The sequence below is a fragment of the Vicia villosa genome, unplaced genomic scaffold (assembly GCF_029867415.1).
Source record: "Vicia villosa cultivar HV-30 ecotype Madison, WI unplaced genomic scaffold, Vvil1.0 ctg.000714F_1_1_3, whole genome shotgun sequence".
Taxonomy (NCBI): Eukaryota; Viridiplantae; Streptophyta; class Magnoliopsida; order Fabales; family Fabaceae; genus Vicia; species Vicia villosa.
In genome coordinates this window covers 219135-242403 of record NW_026705322.1, presented here as the reverse complement: position 1 = coordinate 242403, position 23269 = coordinate 219135, and positions in this window count along the sequence as shown.

Genomic DNA, 23269 nt, shown 5'->3' with positions numbered 1-23269 from the left:
CACCAGTACTGTAAAGTACTGGGCCTCTAATAGAGTGTAAGTCCCAAAAACCTTCTCTTCTTAGCTTGTTTTCAAAACTGTATTTTCAAAATCTTCTTTCTGTTTTCAAAACATTCTTCTGGTATTTGAAGGGCATTATTCCCGGTGAAACTCTTCAGATACCTATGTGACCTTTGTCCATCTTCACTTCTTCTGTTTTCAAAAACCATTAACTGTTTATCATATATATATTCAACTGTTATCAACAAAACAACAAAAATTACTGTTGAGGCTCTGTACATACTTCTTCAATGGCCTCCACTCCATCCAGGTTAGGCTTTACAAGCTTTCAATTTACAGTCTTTATTTAAATTACTGTCAAATATAAATTGTGCATATATTAGTTTAGAACTACGTTTGAGTATAAACCCTAGGACAGTTAAACTATATATATATATATTATAGGAATATGGCCTAGGATTGAGAATGTCTTCCCGGTGAAGGCGCTTTCCTAATTAGAGATCTGTAGTTCAAACCCCCAAGATGAATTATTCCCGGTGAAACATCTTGGTAAAAACCTTAGAATCCAAATAATAGGACACATCCACCCAAAGAGGAATTATTCCCGGTGAAACCTCTTACCCATTTGCTTAGAGCCAAAATAAGTTCAAAACTACATAGCTTTCTCTTGTGCTATAACAAGGACCCTCGATTAGCCTCCTCTTGGGCTTTGTACAAGGACCCACAGGCTTCTTAAAAGCATTTCCAGCTTCCTCTTGAGCTTGTATACAAGGTCCCATCAGGTTTCTTATAAACATAGGAACAGGTCTTTAGTCACCTTTTAGCCTACCCTGGTGAGATTCTTCCAATTTAAACCAGACTTTAAACAAGCTAAGTTTGTCTCAATTTTGCATTGAGTACACCTTTTGGAATGAGAGACATGGACAGTCTCTGTCACCCTTATCTTCATCAATCTTCCTTAGCAGAGTCTAGGATCTATGTTTGTTTTCTCCTCAGCATGTGTCAGCCTTCATCTTGGGCTTTAAACAAGAAGTCTCCATTAGATAATCTTTCTGCCATTCATGTTAATAAAACCCCTGGAAAGGGTTAGCCTCCAAAGTCAATTAAAATCAATCCATCATTTCAATAACATCCCCTGGAAAGGGTTAGCCTCCAAAGTCAATTAATAAAAATGTCAAAAAAACCAAAGATTCATTTCTCTTAGGAGACAATTTCCCCAAAAGAGTCAAAACCCCTGGAAAGGGTAAGCCTCCAAAAAACATGATAAAGTCAGTCTTTTACCAAATAATTTCTCCAGCTGAGTCAAAATCCCTGGAAAGGGTTAGCTTCCAAAGAAAAACAGTCTTTCAATAAATAAAATCTCCTCAGTAGAGTCAAAACCAACAAAAATAGTTAGCCTCAACCTTGGGCTTCATACAAGGCACCAAACAATAAAACTCCCCTGTCAAGAGTCAGCCTCAACCTTGGGCATTGTACAAGGCAGATAATAGAGTCTCCCCAGTGAGTTCTTCATCATTCAGTAGCCACAACCTTGGGCTTTGTACAAGGCAGATAAACCATACTTTCATGTGTCAAAGATTCCTAACACCTAGGATCTTTTCCCCATAGAGTCATCCATACTCAGTTTATTTAAGAGTCTGCCACAACCTTGGGCTTTGTACAAGGCAGAAAATAATGTTTTCCCTAGCTAGAGTCAGCCACAACCTTGGGCTTTGTACAAGGCACATAAAATAGGGTCATTCATTCAATTATCCTCAGCAATCAGCCACAACCTTGGGCTTTGTACAAGGCACACAAATAGAGTCTCCCTAAGTAGAGTCAGCCTCAATTCTGGGCTTTGTACAGAACACTAAAATACCCTGTAATTAATCCCCAGTGGAGTCATCTCCCAGAGTCAATAATAATTAATAAATCAATCAAAAAGCCTCAAGCTTGGGCCTCATACAAGCCAGCTAAAGTCAAATCTTTTATACAGTAGATAGACATAGCTTATCTCTATAGAGAGATATTTTTACTACTCTACCACATTCAAACAAACAAACATTTCATTTCAATTTTAATCAAGTCTCCCATTTAGGATTTTGAAAGGCATGAGCTGGCAGTAAAACCCAGACATGTGGTAACTTTCCCTAATTTGGATGAGCATCTTTCTTTCATTTAAGAGGCATTTGACTGGTATACTTGCACATACACAAGTAAGGTCCCCCTCTTGAATGAAATGAATTCAGTTATTCTGTCACTCCTTTAAATGTTTGTGGTAGAATAGTACTAATACCTCTCTGTAAAGATGATTTCATGTCTCTTTACTGTAAACAGAGATTTAATTCCAAGCTTCAACCTTGAGCTTTAAGCAAGGCATCAAAAACAAGTAATTTCCCTAGTTAGTTCCCCGAACTACATTAAGCTCTGACTTCCACTAGGGATATGTAGGCATGAGGTTCACAAGGAATCTCAGCGAGCTAATAAAATACCAAAAATAGTCAGTTTGTCTGTCTGTCTGTCTTTTTCAAATCAATTCAATTCCTTCTCCTAATACAAAGGAGAAACTTTCCCAATCATTAGCAGCAAACACAATCACAATGACACAGAGAAGGTTCCTGTAGAGTACTACAGATATGTAGGGTGTTTAAATACTTCCCTATGTATAACCGACCCCCCGGACTCCAGAATTTCTAGTCTAGGTGAAATCCCCACACTTAGCAAACTCCTAGGGTTTAGTTGAGATCTTTTTTTCCCTTTCCTACTCGTAGGACCAATAAGAAAGTTCGTGTGATATCGTAGGAAGAACTGAAACAAAATTCATCCCACCACGGGCGCATTCTCCTTCCAAATTTCGCGTGAAGGGTTTAGCCTGCCGTCCTCCCAAGTGAAACGGGGAGGTAAAGAAAACGACCACCACACTTTGAGGAACACAAAACCTTCCTAAAGCATCTGACCTAACCGGTCCTTTAGAAGGAACAAACATCTGTTTGTTTTTACAAGGTTTGTTTACAATTGAAAGCTTCTACACAAGCATATGTAAACTCAATTAAGTACATCAAAAGATCATAATACACACTAAGAATATTATATTGTACTGTAGCTTTTGAGGTGTGATCTTATTTTCTTCAAGTACCTTCTTCATAGGCAACAACCCAAAGCACTTGAACTTCTTACGACTTCTTCTTCATAAGCTTCTAAGAGCTTGATTGATCTTGACATAGCAGAGAGAAGAACTTCCTAGTATTGATTTCTCTTATAACATTCTGGACAAAAACCCTTGTTCTATATTCTTTAATGATCACTTCAGAGCACAACATTCATGTTGTGGATTTGTAGTTGAAACTTTCATGATCATCTTCATTATTAACAACATAACTAAATAGTCGTTTTATTATGAGTTGTTCTTGTTGTTGTTATATTGGTTGATGGTTTGGTTATATTCTGATAATGACAGAACCAACAACAATAAAGTATATGATCTTTTTCTTTTATAGCCAAAGAAAAAAGAGCTGTTGAAGAATAGCCGTTGAGGAAAATTTGACTATAAAAAGAGTCGTTACACAATGACTTTAGAGTAGTACTATCACGTTTGTCCTTTTCCATAAATCAAGCTAATAGAGAGGTAGTGGAATAAAGCTTTTGTGTATTTTGTACTCATCATTGCTAACGGTAACATTTGTCTTCTCAACTTTATAGGCTTCTGATGGTAGATGGATGAAGCATGAGTAGAATTGTTACAATTGAGTCTTCATATGATTAAGTCTTCAGTTTTTAAACCTTTTGCTCGGAACCTTATCTTTGAAGCTTCAACACTTTTCTTTGAGATCTTATTCTTCATAACTTCAAGTCATCAGAACTCTTTCTTCAAAGTCTTTAGCACTTGGTCTTCAGAATCCTTTGTTTCAGAAATATAAATCTTCAAAATAGAGTCTTCAGAATCTTCAGCACATGGTCCTTTAGAACCTTCAGTCTTTAGAGTCTTCGGCACTTGGTTCTTTAATAGATTATTCATTCAGAATCTTCGCTGGCTTCAGAATCATAACCGCTTCTTAAAACAGAAACTATAAGATCATTGCAACAGAAATATCATACATCCTTGGATATTTCCGATTGTGATCAGATGTAGAACCATACTTGCTTCTTCAATATGATTGTGACTCTGTGTTACACATAGTAACTCGCATAGGATCTTCAGTGCATATCTTGATAGTGTTTGTTTGATCTAATAACTTCGATAAACACAGTCTTGCACAGACACAAACATCAGAACACAAAATAGTTCTTTCACAACTACTCCATTGTTATCATCAAAACTCAGAGATATATTGCAGAACCAAATCTTGTTCTTACAATCTCCCCCTTTTTGATGATGACAAAACTATGTATTTTGATAGAACATTTTAAATAGGATAATCACGAGATGTAACATATTTAGAGTTTCTAGCAACAGCTCCCCCTGATTGTGTTATCCTAAAAATTTAATTTATGCTTGTTCATAATCTTTCTCTGATCCCAAGATTCACAAAATTGGGCTGAAATTCTGGACTCAGACACGCGATGTCTTACAGGATGTCACGACATCATTATCTGAATGTTTTCAAACAAATGAACAAAGAGTAAACAATAAACAACACAGGAAAATTGTTAACCCAGTTCGGTGCAAACACACCTACATCTGGGGGCTACCAAGCCAGGGAGGAAGTCCACTATAAGTAATATTAATTCAAGGTAATACAACTCAATATTACGCCTCTCACTTAATATCTACCCAATGCAACTTCAATCTAAACAACTAGACCAGAGTTCCTACTCACTCCCCCTCAATCACAGCAGTGATGAAAAACTAACAGACGAAAAGCAACAGAAGACACTCTTCAAAAACACAACTTGATCTTGCTTAAAAGCTTTGATCAAGTACAATAGTACTCTTGCTTAAAAGCTTCGAGTACTTTTTACAACTCAAAACAGAAACACCTAGACCAAGACAATTATCATGATGATTGTTTGGCTTACAAGAAAACTACAACAAGAAAACTAAATCAACAAAAGCTCTAACAGTTTCTTCACACAAAAACCTTGACGGCAACAGCAGCTCCTACACGGATTAAAAACCCTTCAGACAATACAGCAAATGGGCCTTGGATCCACAAAATAGTTTTTGCCCTAATTAAACCAAATCTCCATTATACAAGGAATTGATAATAGTAATCATCCAAGACGTCCTTTAAACACACCAGAATCCATTATTACCAAATATAGCGCATAAGGTCTTGACAGATCATACAACCATAAGAAGTAATAGAAAATAACGAACAGCTGCGAATGTCATGACATCGGCCTTGACATCAGGTAAAGGCCTGTATTAGGAAGCACATCACAACAACAGAAAGTATGTCATGACACTGTTTTAGACAAGATAGAGCCACAATCAGTTTTACCAAAAATTACAGCCAATCAACAACATCTACAAACTCCCCCTTTGGCGTATTTTTGGCTAAAACACTAATAGATGCAAAGCAGATACCAGAGCATGCAGCAGCCAACAACAGAAAAATAAATTCTGTAAGAAAACAGCAGCAACTTGATTCAACTTGTTTAATCACCAAAAAAAACAACTACTTAATCAATTGTTACAGAAACCACTTTTCATTGTTAGGGAGAACCAGAGAACACCCAAATAAAGGGAACCAAAAAAAACATGTCCAAGTAAAAAAAATAAAAAGATCACCAGAACAATAAGATAACCATTACAACCAACACAACCAAAAGCACACCCACTACTCCCCCTTTTTAGCCACAAAAGGAGCCAAGCACCAAATGAAGATTTAATCTTCAGAGCCAGCAGTACCATCATCATCCTCCTCACTCATCTCTTCATCTTTCTCAGGAGCAAGAGTCTCATCATCTTTGGACTCAGATGCTTCAACATTGATAGCTTCAGATGTTTCAACATCTTTGGCAACAGGGGTCTCATTAACAGATGTCTCAACATCCTTAGTAACATAAGTCTCATCATTTTTCTCAGCAGATGTTTCATCATTATCAACAGTTGTCTTAACATCTTTATCAACAGGGGTCTCATCATCTTGCATACCTTGATCATCATCGGAAGCAGGCATTTGGGCTAGAGGAACAGAAATTCCTTCAACTTTGTGCCCTTCATTCAAGATTCTGGTAACCATATTTGCAATCGCACTATGAACATAGGAAGTGCCCTCTCTATGTTGGACAGAAAACGTTTCTGGGACAGATCCTCCGGTTGATTTTCTTGCATGCATCTTTCTTGGTTGACTGCGAGCAGAATCGGAAGGAGGGACAGAGTTCAATGGCACAACATCCAGCACAACATCTTGATTGCTCACAACATTTGGTGCCCTAGAACCTGATGCTGTTTCAGAGATGGGAGAAGATTTCTTTGAGGAAGGACTCTGAGACATGGTGAGAGAAAATGAGGGGCTGGGTAAGGAGTGATGAATACAGGAACACAGTGAGATAGCGTGAGTGTGGAGGAGAGGTTGTGGAGGAATGGAAACCGTTTGAGTAACTTGCAAGAAGGGGGGAAAATACACTTTAATGTGTAATGATATCCAAGATTTGGAGAGAGAAATAGTACTGGCCCCACCCACAATTAATTGCCATAGTCTTTCACAAAGACAAATGCCTAATTTGTTTCTTAGATTTTCAGACTTATTTGCATCTAAGACTTTTGTAAAACTGTCAGCAAGTTGAAGATCTGTGGCAGCATGTTCCAAGCCAATTATTTTGTCCTCAACAAGATCTCTGATGTAGTGATGTCTAATATCACTATGCTTGGTCTTGCTGTACTGGATGGAATTCTTTGAAATGTTGATGGCACCTAAGTTGTCACAATATAATGTCATGACATCTTGTGTGACATTGTATTCTGATAACATCTGTTTCATCCAAACAAGTTGAGAACAGCTACTTCCCAAGAAGGAACATCCTCCTGAAGTTCTTTTTCTGTTATCAGCACTGCCTTCCCAGTCTCTTAGATAAGGATGACCAAGTTTTTGGTGCCATAGCTTTGCTTCTTCTTCTTTAGAGCATATAGTAGAATAGCTGGATTCCTGAGACACCCACAAGAAGCAGTTATTTTTGGATCTGACACCCCTCATTACTACTTCCTTTTCTTCATTAGTAACCACACACTCATCTTTAGTGAAGTTGACTTGGTATCCTTGGTCACAGAGTTGACTGATGCTTATAAGATTGACAGTCAGGTCTTTGACCAATAGAACATCTTCTAAATTTGGCACTCCTGAACACTCTAATTTTCCAACTCCTTTGATTTCACCTTTAGCTCCATCACCAAAGGTTACATAACTAGTAGAATGACTCTTGATATCAACAAGCAGATTCTTGAGTCCAGTCATGTGTCTGGAGCATCCACTATCAAAATACCAGTCTTCTTTGGCTGAAACTCTAAGAGATGTATGAGCTATTAAAGCCAAACTTTTAGGTTTCCATTGTTGCTTCTGAATGGGCATGATCTGCTTAGGTTTGTAAAAAGGAGCTTGATTTGGATATCCATATAGTCTGAAGCAAAAAGGCTTAATGTGTCCAAATCTTCCACAGTAATGACATCTCCATCTTTGAAACTTCTTCTTCATTTCACCTTTCTCGTGATGTTGAGTCACATGTTTTGACATCGGCTTCGACATCTCAGCTTCAGGTTCAGTTCTGCTACTATCTTGGACATAATTCTTTGTACTGACAAATCCTATGCCAGACATATCTCTTGAACTTTTTCCAACCTGCAAGATCTCCTCCAGCATATCTGTGCCATTATTCAACATTTTTACTGATTTAGACATCTGATCAAGTTTGGATTGTAACAGGATAATTTCATCATTCAATTCAGATATAGTTTCATTAAGCTCTTTGTTGTCTGCCTCCAACTGGGCTATGTATCTCTTCTGCTTTTCACCTTGTTGACATACTTCATCACTTCTGATACAGAGCTTTCTGTAGGAGGTTGCCAGTTCTTCAAAGGATAGCTCATCTTCACTAGAGTCTTCATCTGAGTTGTAGACTCCAGTCAGAGCTGTGACATGTTTGGCTGATTCTTCTTCAAAATCACTCTCAGAATCTTCATCAGACCAGGAGACTGACAATCCTTTCTTTTGTTTCTTGAGATAGGTAGGGCATTCAGCTCTAATATGTCCATACCCTTCACATCCATGACATTGAATCCCTTTACTGTGATTGTATTTTTCTTCTGGTTTATCTCTTCTGCCAGAGTCATAAGATCTACTGATGTCAGATGAGATGTTCTTGACATTAGGTCTTGGCTTCTGATCCATTCTCCTTATAATTTTGTTGAATTGTTTGCCAAGCATAGCTATAGATTCAGATAGATTCTCTTCTCTACTTTCCTCTACTTCCTCTCGAGAGTTGGACACAAAGGCTATGCTTTTGTTCTTCTTTTCAGAATTTTCACTGATTCCCATTTCAAAGGTTTGAAGAGATCCAATTAACTCCTCTACCTTCATACTGCTGATGTCCTGTGCCTCTTCTATAGCTGTAACTTTCATATCAAATCTCTTAGGTAGGGATCTAAGAATTTTCCTTACCAACTTTTCATCAGACATTTTTTCTCCCAAAGCTCCTGAGGTATTAGCAATATCGAGTAAATTCATATGAAAATCCTTAATACTTTCATCATCCCTCATCCTTAGATTTTCAAACTTTGTAGTTAGCAGTTGAAGTCTTGACATCTTCACTTTGGAGGTGCCCTCATGAGTAGTCTTTAGGATATCCCAGACATCTTTGGCTAGTTCACACTAGTGCACCAGTCTGAATATATTTTTGTCAATTCCATTGAATAAAGCATTTAGAGCTTTAGAGTTGCCTAGCGCCAATGCCTCTTCATCTTTATCCCACTCTTCCTCTGGTTTAAGAGTTTTGTTGTCATCTTTATCAGTAATAACAGGATGTTCCCATCCTTTGTTCACAGCTCTCCATGCTTTGCTATTCACAGATTTCAGAAAAGCCACCATGAGAGGTTTCCAATAATCATAATTAGAACCATCCAGAATGGGTGGTCTCATTATAAATCCACCACCTTCTTTGTCCATCGAACCAGAAAGTACCTTCCCTAGATCTCACCCAGTGAAAACAGGCAGGGTGCCTGCTCTGATGCCAATTGAAATTCTGGACTCAGACACGCGATGTCTTACAGGATGTCACGACATCATTATCTGAATGTTTTCAAACAAATGAACAAAGAGTAAACAATAAACAACACAGGAAAATTGTTAACCCAGTTCGGTGCAAACACACCTACATCTGGGGGCTACCAAGCCAGGGAGGAAGTCCACTATAAGTAATATTAATTCAAGGTAATACAACTCAATATTACGCCTCTCACTTAATATCTACCCAATGCAACTTCAATCTGTGGTGGTCGTTTTCTTTACCTCCCCGTTTCACTTGGGAGGACGGCACGCTAAACCCTTCACGCGAAATTTGGAAGGAGAATGCGCCCGTGGTGGGATGAATTTTATTTCAGTTCTTCCTACGATATCACACAAACTTTCTTATTTGTCCTACGAGTAGGAAAGGGGAAAAAAGATCTCAACTAAACCCTAGGAGTTTGCTAAGTGTGGGGATTTCACCTAGACTAGAAATTCTGGAGTCCGGGAGGTCGGTTATACATAGGGAAGTGTTTAAGCACCCTACATATCTGTAGTACTCTACAGGAACCTTCTCTGTGTCATTGTGATTGTGTTTATTGCTAATGATTGGGAAAGTTTCTCCTTTGTGTTAGGAGAAGGAATTGAATTGATTTGAAAAGACAGACAGACAGACAGACAAACTGACTATTTTTGGTATTTTATTAGCTCGCTGAGATTCCTTGTGAACCTCATGCCTACATATCCCTAGTGGAAGTCAGAGCTTAATGTAGTTCGGGGAACTAACTAGGGAAATTAATTGTTTTTGGGTGCCTTGCTTGAAGCTCAAGGTTGAAGCTTGGAATTAAATCTCTGTTTACAGTAAAGAGACATGAAATTATCTCTACAGAGAGGTATTTGTACTATTCTACCACAAACATTTAAAGGAGTGACAGAATAACTGAATTCATTTCATTCAAGAGGGGGACCTTACTTGTGTATGTGCAAGTATACCAGTCAAATGCCTCTTAAATGAAAGAAGGATGCTCATCCAAATTAGGGAAAGTTACCACATGTCTGGGTTTTACTGCCAGCTCATGCCTTTCAAAATCCTAAATGGGAGACTTGATTAAAATTGAAATGGAATGTTTGTTTGTTTGAATGTGGTAGAGTAGTAAAAATATCTCTTTATGGAGATAAGCTATGTCTATCTACTGTATAAAAGATTTGACTTTTAGCTGGCTTGTATGAGGCCCAAGCTTGAGGCTTTTTGATTGATTAATTAATATTATTGACTCTGGGAGATGACTCCACTGGGGATTAATTACAGGGTATTTTAGTGTTCTGTACAAAGCCCAGAATTGAGGCTGACTCTACTTAGGGAGACTCTATTTATGTGCCTTGTACAAAGCCCAAGGTTGTGGCTGACTTTAGCTAGGAAAAAACACTATTTTCTGCCTTGTACAAAGCCCAAGGTTGTGGCGGACTCTTAAATGAATTAAGTATTGATGACTATATGGGGAAAGATTCTAAGTGTTAGGAATCTTTGACACATGAAAGATATGGTTTATCTGCCTTGTACAAAGCCCAAGGTTGTGGCTACTGAGTGATGAAGGACTCACTGGGGAGACTCTATTATCTGCCTTGTACAAAGCCCAAGGTTGAGGCTGACTCTTGACAGGGGAGTTTTATTGTTTGGGTGCCTTGTATGAAGCCCAAGGTTGAGGCTAACTGTTTTTGTTGGTTTTGACTCTACTGAGGAGGTTTTATTTATTAAAAGACTATTTTTCTTTGGAAGCTAACCCTTTCCAGGGATTTTGACTCAGCTGGTGAATTTGTCTGTTAAAAGACTGACTTTTATCATGTTTTTTGGAGGCTGACCCTTTCCAGGGGTTTTGACTCTTTTGGGGAAATTATCTCCTAAGAGAGTGAAATTATTTATTTTTTGACATTCTTATTAATTGACTTTGGAGGCTAACCCTTTCCAGGGGTTTTGACATTAAAATGAATGGCAGAAAGATTATCTAGTGAGACTTCTTGTTTAAAGCCCAAGATGAAGGCTGACTCAATGCTGAGGATGATCAAACATGGATCCTAGACTCTGCTAAGGAAGATTGATGAAGATGAGGGTGACAGAGACTGTCCATGTCTCTCATTCCAAAAAGTGTACTCAATGCAAAATTGAGACAAACTTAGCTTGTTTAAAGTCTGGTTTAAATTGGAAGAAACTCACCAGGATAGGCTAAAAGGTGACTAAAGACCTGTTCCTATGTTTATAAGAAACCTGATGGGTCCTTGTATACAAGCTCAAGAGGAAGCTGGAAATGCTTTTAAGAAGCCTGTGGGTCCTTGTACAAAGCCCAAGAGGAGGCTAATCGAGGGTCCTTGTTATAGCACAAGAGAAAGCTATGTAGTTTTGAACTTATTTTGGCTCTAAGCAAATGGGTAAGAGGTTTCACCGGGAATAATTCCTCTTTGGGTGGATGTGTCCTATTTTTTGGATTCTAAGGTTTTTGCCAAGATGTTTCACCGGGAATAATTCATCTTGGGGGTTTGAACTACAGATCTCTAATTAGGAAAGAGCCTTCACCGGGAAGACATTCTCAATCCTAGGTCATATTCCTATAATATATATATAGTTTAACTGTCCTAGGGTTTATACTCAAACGTAGTTCTAAACTAATATATGCACAGTTTATATTTGACAGTAATTTAAATAAAGACTGTAAATTGAAAGCTTGTAAAGCCTAACCTGGATGGAGTGGAGGCCATTGAAGAAGTATGTACAGAGCCTCAACAGTATTTTTGTTGTTTTTGTTGATAACAGTTGAATATATATATGATAAACAGTTAATGGTTTTTGAAAACAGAAGAAGTGAAGATGGACAAAGGTCACATAGGTATCTGAAGAGTTTCACCGGGAATAATGCCCTTCAAATACCAGAAGAATGTTTTGAAAACAGAAAGAAGATTTTGAAAATACAGTTTTGAAAACAAGCTAAGAAGAGAAGGTTTTTGGGACTTACACTCTATTAGAGGCCCAGTACTTTGCAGTACTGGTGATAAAAGCAGTTGAAAATGATTTGAAACGATATAAGGTTTTGTTGTTTGAAAACCTTAATCATCCGTTTAATCGGAGATTGATAACAACTTTGAAAATTGACAAAAGTCAACTTAATCAAAGTAAAAATAAAGATTTTTACTTAATTAAGACCTAAATAATTAGGGTTTTATCATAAACTTATTTACAAAGTGATTAGGTTAAAATAAAGTGATAATATATATTTAAAGTATTTAAGAAAACACTTAAAACATACTATTTTAAACCTAATAAAAATACATGAAATAAATAATATTTTTATGATTTTTTTTGATTATTCACAAAATAGATATGATAAATAAGAAGTGTGTGAAAAATGAAGTGAAAATGATTTAATTTGATAGGTTCAATATTTATGTGAAGTTGTGAAGGAAATAAGTGTGAAAAGTGGTAAAAAATATAGAAATGTCTTCACCAAGGCTTGAACTCACGCCCTTTAGGTCACACACCCAAAACCAAACCACTGGGCCAGCGCGCGCATGGTGATAGTAACTTGCACTCATTTGGTTATGTTTTAAAACAAGTAGTAAATCATTGAAAAAATAAAAGAATCAAAAAGTCTGGGGCGAGGGGGATTCGAACCCCGGACTTTGGGCACGCGCAACACACAAACACTCTCTACCACTGGGCTATCACGTTTTAGTCGTTAATGAAACAGGTATCAATCAAAATAAAATAAACTTAGACCTGAGTTTGAAAATTGCGCGCCACCACCATCTTCGTCTTCAACCTCAAGCTCTCAAATTTCAAATTTATGAACTTGCTCATTTCTCCACCAATTGCAAAGATGTAAAGACCAAACTTGCTCTAAATTTACTCACGATTCTAAATATGTAACTAACATGTACTTATATTAACTACATCTAACTAATTTACCAGAAATCATGAAGAACCCTAAAACTTAAAAATCAAATTAAATGGCTATGTTGAAAGATAAATGAATGATGATAGAGGGTTTTCAATCCTCTGATGATGCTGAACAAGATAGAATCGAGCTTTATCACAAAGAGTGCTTAAATTAAAGAGGTGAGGTTCAGAAACTTACCTCTGAAACTGAAGGTCGTGAGGATGATTGAGGGCACCTGGGCTTGAATGAATGATCTCAATAGCTTCCCTGAGACTCAATGATGCTAACTGGATGTTTATTATAGCCTGAATCCTTCTGAATTGTTCTATGGACCTCCCTCGATTTCAGCTTCAAGTGAACATGGAGGGTGTTGAATTTAGAGTTACAGATGGGCTGCAGCCATCTGGTTAGCTTCACTATGACCTGAGGAGTGTGCCTGGATGATTGGCTTGGCTCAGAACCTCCTGAATTACTCCATGGACCTCCAACTGCAAATGCTCCAAAGTGAGAGCAACAATGGTGTTCCTCCACCTACAGAAGTGATCCAGGTGCTTGGATCACCTCAAATGACCTCCCTTGAGATGTTAGAATGCTCACTTCCCAAAGATAAGCTCTGGTTTGAAGAAATCGATTCTTCTTGCCAAAGAACTTTGAAAAACAATGAACAAAAGAAGAGAAAGAGAAAGCAAGTAATATGGTTGCTTTGGTGTGTTTTTGAATGAGGAATGCATCTGTATTTATAGGCAAATGGATCAGTATAGCTGCAGAGGAGTGAGCTTCCTTAGTGAAGTTGATTTGGTTTCTTAGCCATGAAGGAAATTTGCAAATATCTCTTATGCAATGATGAGAATTTTGATTCCATTTGATCAATCCCCTAGCCCTCGATTTTGCTTGATCTTAGGGGACAATTCTGAGCCAGAAATGAGCTCTAATTGGTTGGTGAGAAGATTCCTTGGGTGATTCATCAATTTGCCATAAATTCACAAATGTAATCATTACATAATCACATGTTCTTGTTTTTAGAATCTTCTTCAATTCTTATGGCATGGTGAAAATGAATGCATGGCATGTTTGCAGATGTATTATGGGTCATGTAGCATCTGTATTTGAGGTCATGTGCACAAAATTTCAAAGTTCCAAAATGATGCATGACCTATAATTTTACTTCATGAGGCCAACTTTGAACAAGCATAACTCTTAGCTCAAATTGAATTTTGAGAAGGTTGAACACAATTTGGAAAGCCCTAAACATCTACTTTAAATCATTAGTTTATGTCTTCTTCAGAATCCTTTGGGAAATTTGTGAAAAATGAGGCCAAAGTTGGAAGAAAACTAGGTTAAAACACTTAGAAAAATTTCTAAGTGTTTATGACCTAAACTTCAAAATTTCCAAAACTTCATAAATGGTTGATCTTTTGAAAAAAGTTCCCTTGTAAGATGTTGTTTTATTTGGCAAGATCTACAACTTTCATGTTGGAAGTTTTTTGAGTTGTGTAGGTGAAATTTTGAGATCTCACCATGCCTTCAAAAACCCTAATTCCCGACTTTTCGCTTCTTGATGAATTTCTTTGAATTCCTTTGGCCAAATGACTTTGACATCCATATATTGATGATATTGATCTTTGAAAGTCATTTTTTGACCAAAAACCTTAAAAGTCAATGATGATCCTTCACAGTTGACTTTTTCCTGACAAAGTGAATTTTTTGGGCTTTTGTGTAGAAATAAGATCTTCTCCCCAAATGGATGATATAAATGGATTATATGGAGGTAGTAGAGATCCTTGAATCATGTCTTGAGTTTTGGATTCATGCCCTGATCAGAAGTCAACTATCTTGGTGAATTAGGTCAAAACCCTAATTTGTCGACCATGTGAAAGTAATGACTGTAGACTTTGAATTGAAGTGTGATGTCCAGTAGACCTTGTAATATGAGTTATTTGAAGATGATTGATGTCTTTGAATGACCCTCTGAGGTTTTTTAGGGTTTCCCAAATGTGATCCCTGATTTCAGTCCTTGATAGGCTCAAAACCCTAGTCTGGTGACCTGAGTAAACCTGTACTCATATGACTGGATGTCTAATCAATCATAGATGAGAAAAGTGAAGTTTTTGAGCCCCATGATTGTATTAGAGACTAGTCTTTGTATTGATTGATCCTTTGCCTGAGCTTTCTTGTCTTTGAGCATCCTCGATTAGGTACCAGATGGAGAAATGACTGCTCTGGGTACTTGTCTTGACCTGATAAAAAATCCTGAAGATATATCATCTCAGGGGGGTCAAAAATTAGGGTATGACACAATCTAAACAACTAGACCAGAGTTCCTACTCACTCCCCCTCAATCACAGCAGTGATGAAAAACTAACAGACGAAAAGCAACAGAAGACACTCTTCAAAAACACAACTTGATCTTGCTTAAAAGCTTTGATCAAGTACAATAGTACTCTTGCTTAAAAGCTTCGAGTACTTTTTACAACTCAAAACAGAAACACCTAGACCAAGACAATCATCATGATGATTGTTTGGCTTACAAGAAAACTACAACAAGAAAACTAAATCAACAAAAGCTCTAACAGTTTCTTCACACAAAAACCTTGACGGCAACAGCAGCTCCTACACGGATTAAAAACCCTTCAGACAATACAGCAAATGGGCCTTGGATCCACAAAATAGTTTTTGCCCTAATTAAACCAAATCTCCATTATACAAGGAATTGATAATAGTAATCATCCAAGACGTCCTTTAAACACACCAGAATCCATTATTACCAAATATAGCGCATAAGGTCTTGACAGATCATACAACCATAAGAAGTAATAGAAAATAACGAACAGCTGCGAATGTCATGACATCGGCCTTGACATCAGGTAATGGCCTGTATTAGGAAGCACATCACAACAACAGAAAGTATGTCATGACACTGTTTTAGACAAGATAGAGCCACAATCAGTTTTACCAAAAATTACAGCCAATCAACAACATCTACATGGGCATTTTGAGTTATCAAAACATAGAATATATAAGGAATACTTCCTTCTGGTCTAAAAGAGCGTAAGCCTTTAGCATCTGGACTTGTTCAGCAAAATTTCCGTCTTCGGATCTTCAGAGCTTGTTTTCTTTAGACATAGTATCAAAACCACATAACTTTAGATTCTTCTATTGTTGGTTTGCTACTATTCTTTTGTCTTCTGATGTTTTGGCCACGCCTTTCATCAGAAAGAGAACCTGGCTTCCAGATGAGAAACTCCCCCTAAGTTTTAGACTTGATGAAGTATCCGATTTTGACTTTTGAGAACCTCTCAGATTCTTCAACTTCTTAACAGTATTGAGTTAATTTTATTCTTCAACTTCTGATTTGTATTGAGTTTATCTGGTTCTGATCATATGAGAAGCTTCAATTTTATGTCCTGTCTTAGAATGCCTAGTGAACTTGTTCAAAGTTCCTTGGATAAATATCAAACAAGCAAACGTCAGAGGTAAATGCATATTTTTTCCATTTTTGCTTTTGCATTCTTTCCAGATCTATCAAAATAATTATATTTCTGCCCCATTTTGACATCATCAAAAAGGTAGGAAACATGTTCAAATATGATATCAATATTAAAATAGTAGAGCATAAAGGATATTTCAAGTAGAATTAAATAAGTACATCATATTAAAGACGACACTTAGACAAAACAAAACTAGCTAAATAACGAATTTTCTTTGAACACAATAGCTAATGTTTTAGTCATCAAAATCTTCAATTGTATCCACCCTAGCACATCTTGTGTCAACCAGTGTATGATCCGATCTAATCCTTTTAACTTTTTCTTTTACTCCTCTCGAAATATTATCTCAGATAGTATCCTTCCATAAGGAATGTAGGTTTGAGACTGTGTTCTTGATATTTCAATGGAGTGTTTCAGATGATTGAATATGGTTTAGGGAGATTTATGCTAAAGTGATAAGACAGAAGGTAAATGAAGATCTTCTCGTCATGAGACAGAGTGCTCCTTGCCGTTGCCCGAGGACGGAGGTTGTAAAGGGAGAATCTACCAAGTTCAAGCAGAGGGAAGAAGGGTTTTAGGATCGAATGGTTCATATAAAGATGAACTATCATGAAGTATTTTGAAATTCTCCATCATGCTCAGTTTTGATGAATAGTCATCAATGGTGTCTCCAGAAGCAACACTGCTAGTGGCCTTCGCTATAGAGGAAACAGAGATAACAATGAGTAGTTTGTAGATCTTAGACCAGATAGTGTTGCCATCATCACATATTCTGGAAAACTTCCAAAATTATTTTACTAGAATGGTAAAGATGGGATCACTTAACAGAGCATAGTAACCAGACCTAGACTGGATTTTCATACTCTGTGTTATATCCATTCCAGAGTCTTTGAGTCTGGCAAGATTAGATCGTTTCTCTAGGATGACTTCTAGGGTTTCCTCGTTTCCAAGAAAGGTTTTGGCAGACATTGTTAAAGTACCACAAAGGATTCAATAACTTTTGGTTGGATTGAAACTGAAAGAGGAATTGTGACTATTTATAAAATAGAAGGTGGGGGATTTGAATGACTGTTCAAGAGATTTATCGTGAGTAACTGTTGCTATTCTCTAGATAAGTCATAAATGTCAAGAGAAACCTATGGGATAAGGATGTATGGAAATGGTAATAATTAGTAGTCTCGTTTATAATAACTGACCAACAAAAGGAATTTTGAAAAACTACCCCCTAATAATGACTAAGGTAACTGACACACGTTAGCAGCCTGAGATCATACCTAAGTCATATAGTAGCATGTATTTGAAAGTAATGAATAATTGTTTTTCTTGATTTATAATATTTAAATACTAACTATTTCATGACAGTAGATGATGATAATTTTATTAGAATAAATTAATAAATGGAAAATTCATTGATTAAAACTAGTAACGCACACACAAATACAACAACAGTTCACAAATAAAGACATACATAAAGGACACACATAACACTACACAAAACAAGTCAGGTTCTTCTAGCCCCTAAAAACATCACATCTGGTTTTAAGCAAGTAAAACTCAGGAAAAATTTCTGGACCATCTTCTGCTATAGCTTCCTTGATCATGTCCACTATTCCTTCTCGAAAGAATATCTTAGACAGAACTCTTCCATAAGGAATGTAGGACTTGTTGCGGTATCTAGAATTAGAGATAAATTTCCATAGATAGTTAAAGATAGATAGAGGTGAGTTCACTCGAACATCATTTATCAGAAGATAAATGAGTACTTGATCATCATATCTCAAAAAATCTTAATTTTCCCCTCTAGGAAGGAAGTTAAACAGCAGTAACTTGAACCAAGCATGAGGAAGGGGTAGAAGATTCTGAGGATTGAGAGGTTCATATCTTGACGACAAGTCATGAAGAGATGGAAACTTGTCAGACATAGTAGATTTGGATTTGACATATTCAACAGTGACACCTATATCCTCACACCCAGTAGCAAGAACTATTGAGAAAAGATTAATGGTAATGGGTATCTCAAAACTATAAGAGGAGATGGAAGCATCCTCGTAGTCAAGAAAAGCATACTTCCGAAATTCCTTAACAAGGTTCACATGGATGGGTTTCTCCAACATAGTGAGATACCTTGTCCATTCTTGAGTGCATGTCACTTCAGAGATATTGCAAGCAATGCTACTATTAATAGACATAATTTCAATTTACTTCTCAATGACAATTTCAAGCAGATCTACAATTCCATAAAAGGTTTGTGGAGGCATAAAGAAGAAGTTTTGATAGGAAAGAGTTTGTGAGAGAAAGAGATAGGTAACAACAAAAATGAACTGAAATGTACATACATACCGAGGGTGGTGATGCGAGTCATACCATATTCACAGATCACAGACATAGCAAAAGACAAAGGTTTCACTGAAAAGGAATGGAGTTTGCTAGTCGTCGTAAGGAAGAAAGTACCATAGAGGTTGTAAAAATAATATCAACTAAATGATCATTTAGCAATGACAACACAAAAGATACACAAAGATATATCATGAAGGCTCTCTGATTGTTGGCATGCATTTTGCTAAAACATACTGATGAAGATCATGTTGGAAGAAATGCTAGATGACATAGCATTCAGACTTCAACATGTTGAACAAGATGTCATGACATCTTGGCATGACATCCTGACTGCAGAAGTTGATCTAGCAAGTGGATCAGGCGATTTTATTTGCTACAAGAATCTTTATTTCAGCTCAAAATATTCGAAGAAATCAATCAGCTGATATTTTTGCCAAGATGGTTTCAATCAGAAGATTTCTAGGTTGTCTATTACTGGAGTCATTATAGGAAAGATTGGATTGAAAATCTAATTTCGTGGAGAACAAGTAGCAGAATTTTGGCAGCCTCACTGCTGCGATTTGAAGCCCAGTCTAGAAAAAGACATATCAATAAATAGAAGGGTTGTAACCTAGTTAAGGTGTGGAAATGATATTCTTTATTTTAGGGTTTAAGAATCCTTATTTTCAGTGTTCCATATGTGTACATTCACAAACCTTTAGGTGTTGAATGTTTTTTTGATCTCCGAAGCTTTTAAGAAAGGAGAGTATTTGCATCCTCGTAAGCTTTTAAGCATTAAGGAGTAGTTTGTCCTGGAAGAGTATCTTCTGGTTATTTTTCTTTGGTTTTTATTTTTGTCACAGGGATTGTGCTTGGAAGGGATTTGAGGAGGGCCTCATACGTAGGTGAGTCTTAGGTAGAAGTCAAAGGAAGGGTAGTGATTAAGTGAGAAGGGTATTTTGGGATTGTTTAACTTCGAATTGATAGTATTGGATATTGATTTCATCTTAGCATGGTAGCCCCCAAAGTAGGAAGGATTGTTCCGAACTGGGTAAACATATCGTTGTGTTATTTACCTTCTGCATGTTTATTGTTGCTGTTATTATTCTTGTTCATAACTAAAATATCGTGTAGTGACATCTCATTCGACATCTCATATCTTATACCAGAATTTTATATCATATGTAGGATTTTACTCATTCTCAAGAAAACTTATGAGACTATGTTATCCAGAATTTTGAAAAAAAGATTTTATCAGAGATTTTAAAAAGAAATCATACATTTGAGATTTTGAGATCTTTATCGTGATTCGTTATCTGAATTTGAATTTGACTTTAGCTTGTCTTTGATAAAGCTCCTGATCAGCTTCATTCCGCATCTGCTTTCATCAGAGTAATCTATCAGAGGTTCTGAAATAGAATTTTTCTAATTATGAAGAGTATAAGTTTCTTCTGAACTTTGATTTCTTATAACAGAAACAGTCTTTTCTTCAAACGATCTCTTGATTCTTTTTGTTCTAAATTGTCCTTCTGATGTCTGGAGGTAACCTTCAGATTATTGAGATTCTGATATTTTATTATCCGAACACTCATCCTTTTGTCAAGCTTCCTTAGATTAGAAGCTTAATTTTTTAGAAAGTTAATAGTTTCTTAGCTTAAACATAAGCTTCTGAGAAGCTATGTGCTTGATAATAATTAACTTAATTTCCTAGCATCTTCTAACTTCTTTATCAGTTAAACTTCAGATGTTCTAACTCAGAGAAGTCATATTAGAGTTCCTCTATACATAATTTATGATATTTTCCTATAGACTTTACCATAAAATTTGTATGTATCAGAATTATAAGTCAGCTATTCTCCTTTTTTTCTTGAAAAAATTTCTAATGAGATTTTTATGAGAAAGTCAAGGGTGGACTAATCCATTTCTTGAAAACATCTCATACTCACAAAGAATCAATCTCCAATAAGCAAGATATTTTGTTATCCTAGTCAGGCTTTTAAGATAAGCATTCAACAGATATTACTTCTTATCTGATGAATTTGTCTTATCAACTGATTCTTCAATCTTCTTCCATATTCAAGAGAATTTTGTTGTTGACATCTTCAGTTTTCAACGAATCAGTGAATTGCTCAAGGTAAATCCGTCTGGTTGCAATTTAGTACTCAACCATCATCTTCTGATATGAGACTATCATTGCGAGTGAGGTCATTATTACCCAGAGTATTTCTTCACACACCATTTGGATCTTTATCAGAAACTGTTAGGTGTTTGATAAGGACTCAAGCTCTTTATTATACTCAGAACCAGAGCTCGGATACAAATTGAAGGTGTGAAGAAAGCACAAGGGAGGGGGGTTTGAATTGGATTTTTTGCTCTTTGGTATTTTCTCGCTACTTAACATTATTGTGTTAAGTGATGATCTCAAAATATTGCAAAAAGGTAAATAGTTCACTAAACCATAAAAGTAAAGAACACATGATATATCCTGGTTCACTTGAGAAATTTTCAAGCTAGTCTAGTCCACCCTTCCGAGGTTATTTCGCCTTGAACTCAAGGTCTTAATCCACTATAACCAAACTGATTATAATTGCACGGGAAACTTCCGGTGACTAACAACCTTGCACAGGAAACTTCTGGTGACTAACAACCTTGCACGGGCAACCGCCAGTGACTAACAACCTTGCACTGGCAACCTCCGCTGGCTAACAACCTTGCACAAGCAACCTCCGGTGACTAACAACCTTTCACGGGCAACCGCAGGTGACTAACAACCATTAAGAATACCATCTTAGTCTTCTCAAAGCTTCTGACCTAACTGGTCCTTTGAGGAACACAAAACCTTCCTAAAGCATCTGACCTAACCAATCCTTTAGAAGGAACAAACATCTGTTTGTTTTTACAAGGTTTGTTTACAATTGAAAGCTTCTACTCAAGCATATGTAAACTCAACTAAGTACATCAGAAGATCCTAATATACCCAAAGAATATTACATTGTATTGTAGCTTTTGATGTGTGATCTTCTTTTCTTCAAGTAGCTTCTTCACAGACAACAACCCAAAGCACTCAAACTTCTTATGTCTTCTTTTTAATAAGCTTCTGAAAGCTTGATTGATTTTGACATAGAAGAGAGAACAACGTCCTCATATTGATTCCTCTTAGAACATTCTGGACAACAACCCTTGTTCCATATGCTTCAAAGATCACTTCAGAGCACAACATTCATGTTGTGGATTTGTAGTTGAAACTTCCATGATCATCTTCATTATCAACAACATAACTAAATAGTCATTTTATTATCATTTGTTCTTTTTGTTGTTATATTGGTTGATGGTTTGGTTTTATTCAGATAATGTCAGAACCAACAAACATTAAAGTATATGATCCTCTTCTTTTATAGCCAAAGAAAATAGAGTCGTTGAAGAATAGCTGTTGAGCACTTGGTCTTCAGAGTCCTTTGTTTCAAAAATATAAATCTTCATAACATAGTCTTCAAAACTTCATGTCTTCATAATCTTCAGCACTTGGTTCTTCAGAACCTTCAGTCTTTAAAGTCTTCGGCACTTTGTTCTTCAAAAGATTATTCCTTCAGAATCTTCGCTGGCTTCAAAATCAGAACCACTTCTCAGAATAGAATCCATGAGATCATTGCAACAGCAATATCAGACATCCTTGGATCTTTCCAATTATGATCAAATGCAGAACCATAATTGCTTCTTCAATATGATTACGACTTTGTGTTATACATAGTAAATCGCATAGGATCTTCAGTGCATATCTTGATAGTGTTTGTTTGATCTGATAACTTTGATCAACATAGTCTTGCATAGAAACAAACATTAGAATACAAAATAGTTCTTTCACAAATACTCCATTGTTATCATCAAAACGTAGAGATATATTGAAGAACAAAATCTTGTTCTTACAACACGTGTCCTGACCAGTAGCCAAGCAATCGTCCCTAAGCACCCGAATGTAGTTGATTAAGTCTGCCCGGGTTTGGCGAGCCTTCTCCTCTTCTGTCTCGTCCTCAGCAAGAGACAAATATCGGTGGAGGGTAGCCTCCTTAACAGCAGCGGCCTATATGACCCCATACAAAGTTCTCACTAGCAAGGCGTGTTGATAAATCAAGTCCGACAGGGAAGCATCCTTCTCAACAATGGCCTTAGCATTGGTCGCCAGCTGACCATTCTTCCTTGCCAGCTCTTTATCCTTTCCAGACAGCACTTTCTTATGCTCCTCCTTCAGAGTCTCCAGCTTACCCTTGTAGTCCTCGGCAATCTTCTTCAGCTTCTCAGCAGATTGGGGAGCGGCCTCGGCATACATGACGTTCATATGCGCATCATAGAAGCGACATCCTGGTCCAAACCTTTCCTCTTGATCGCCGCTTCCATCCCCCTCCAT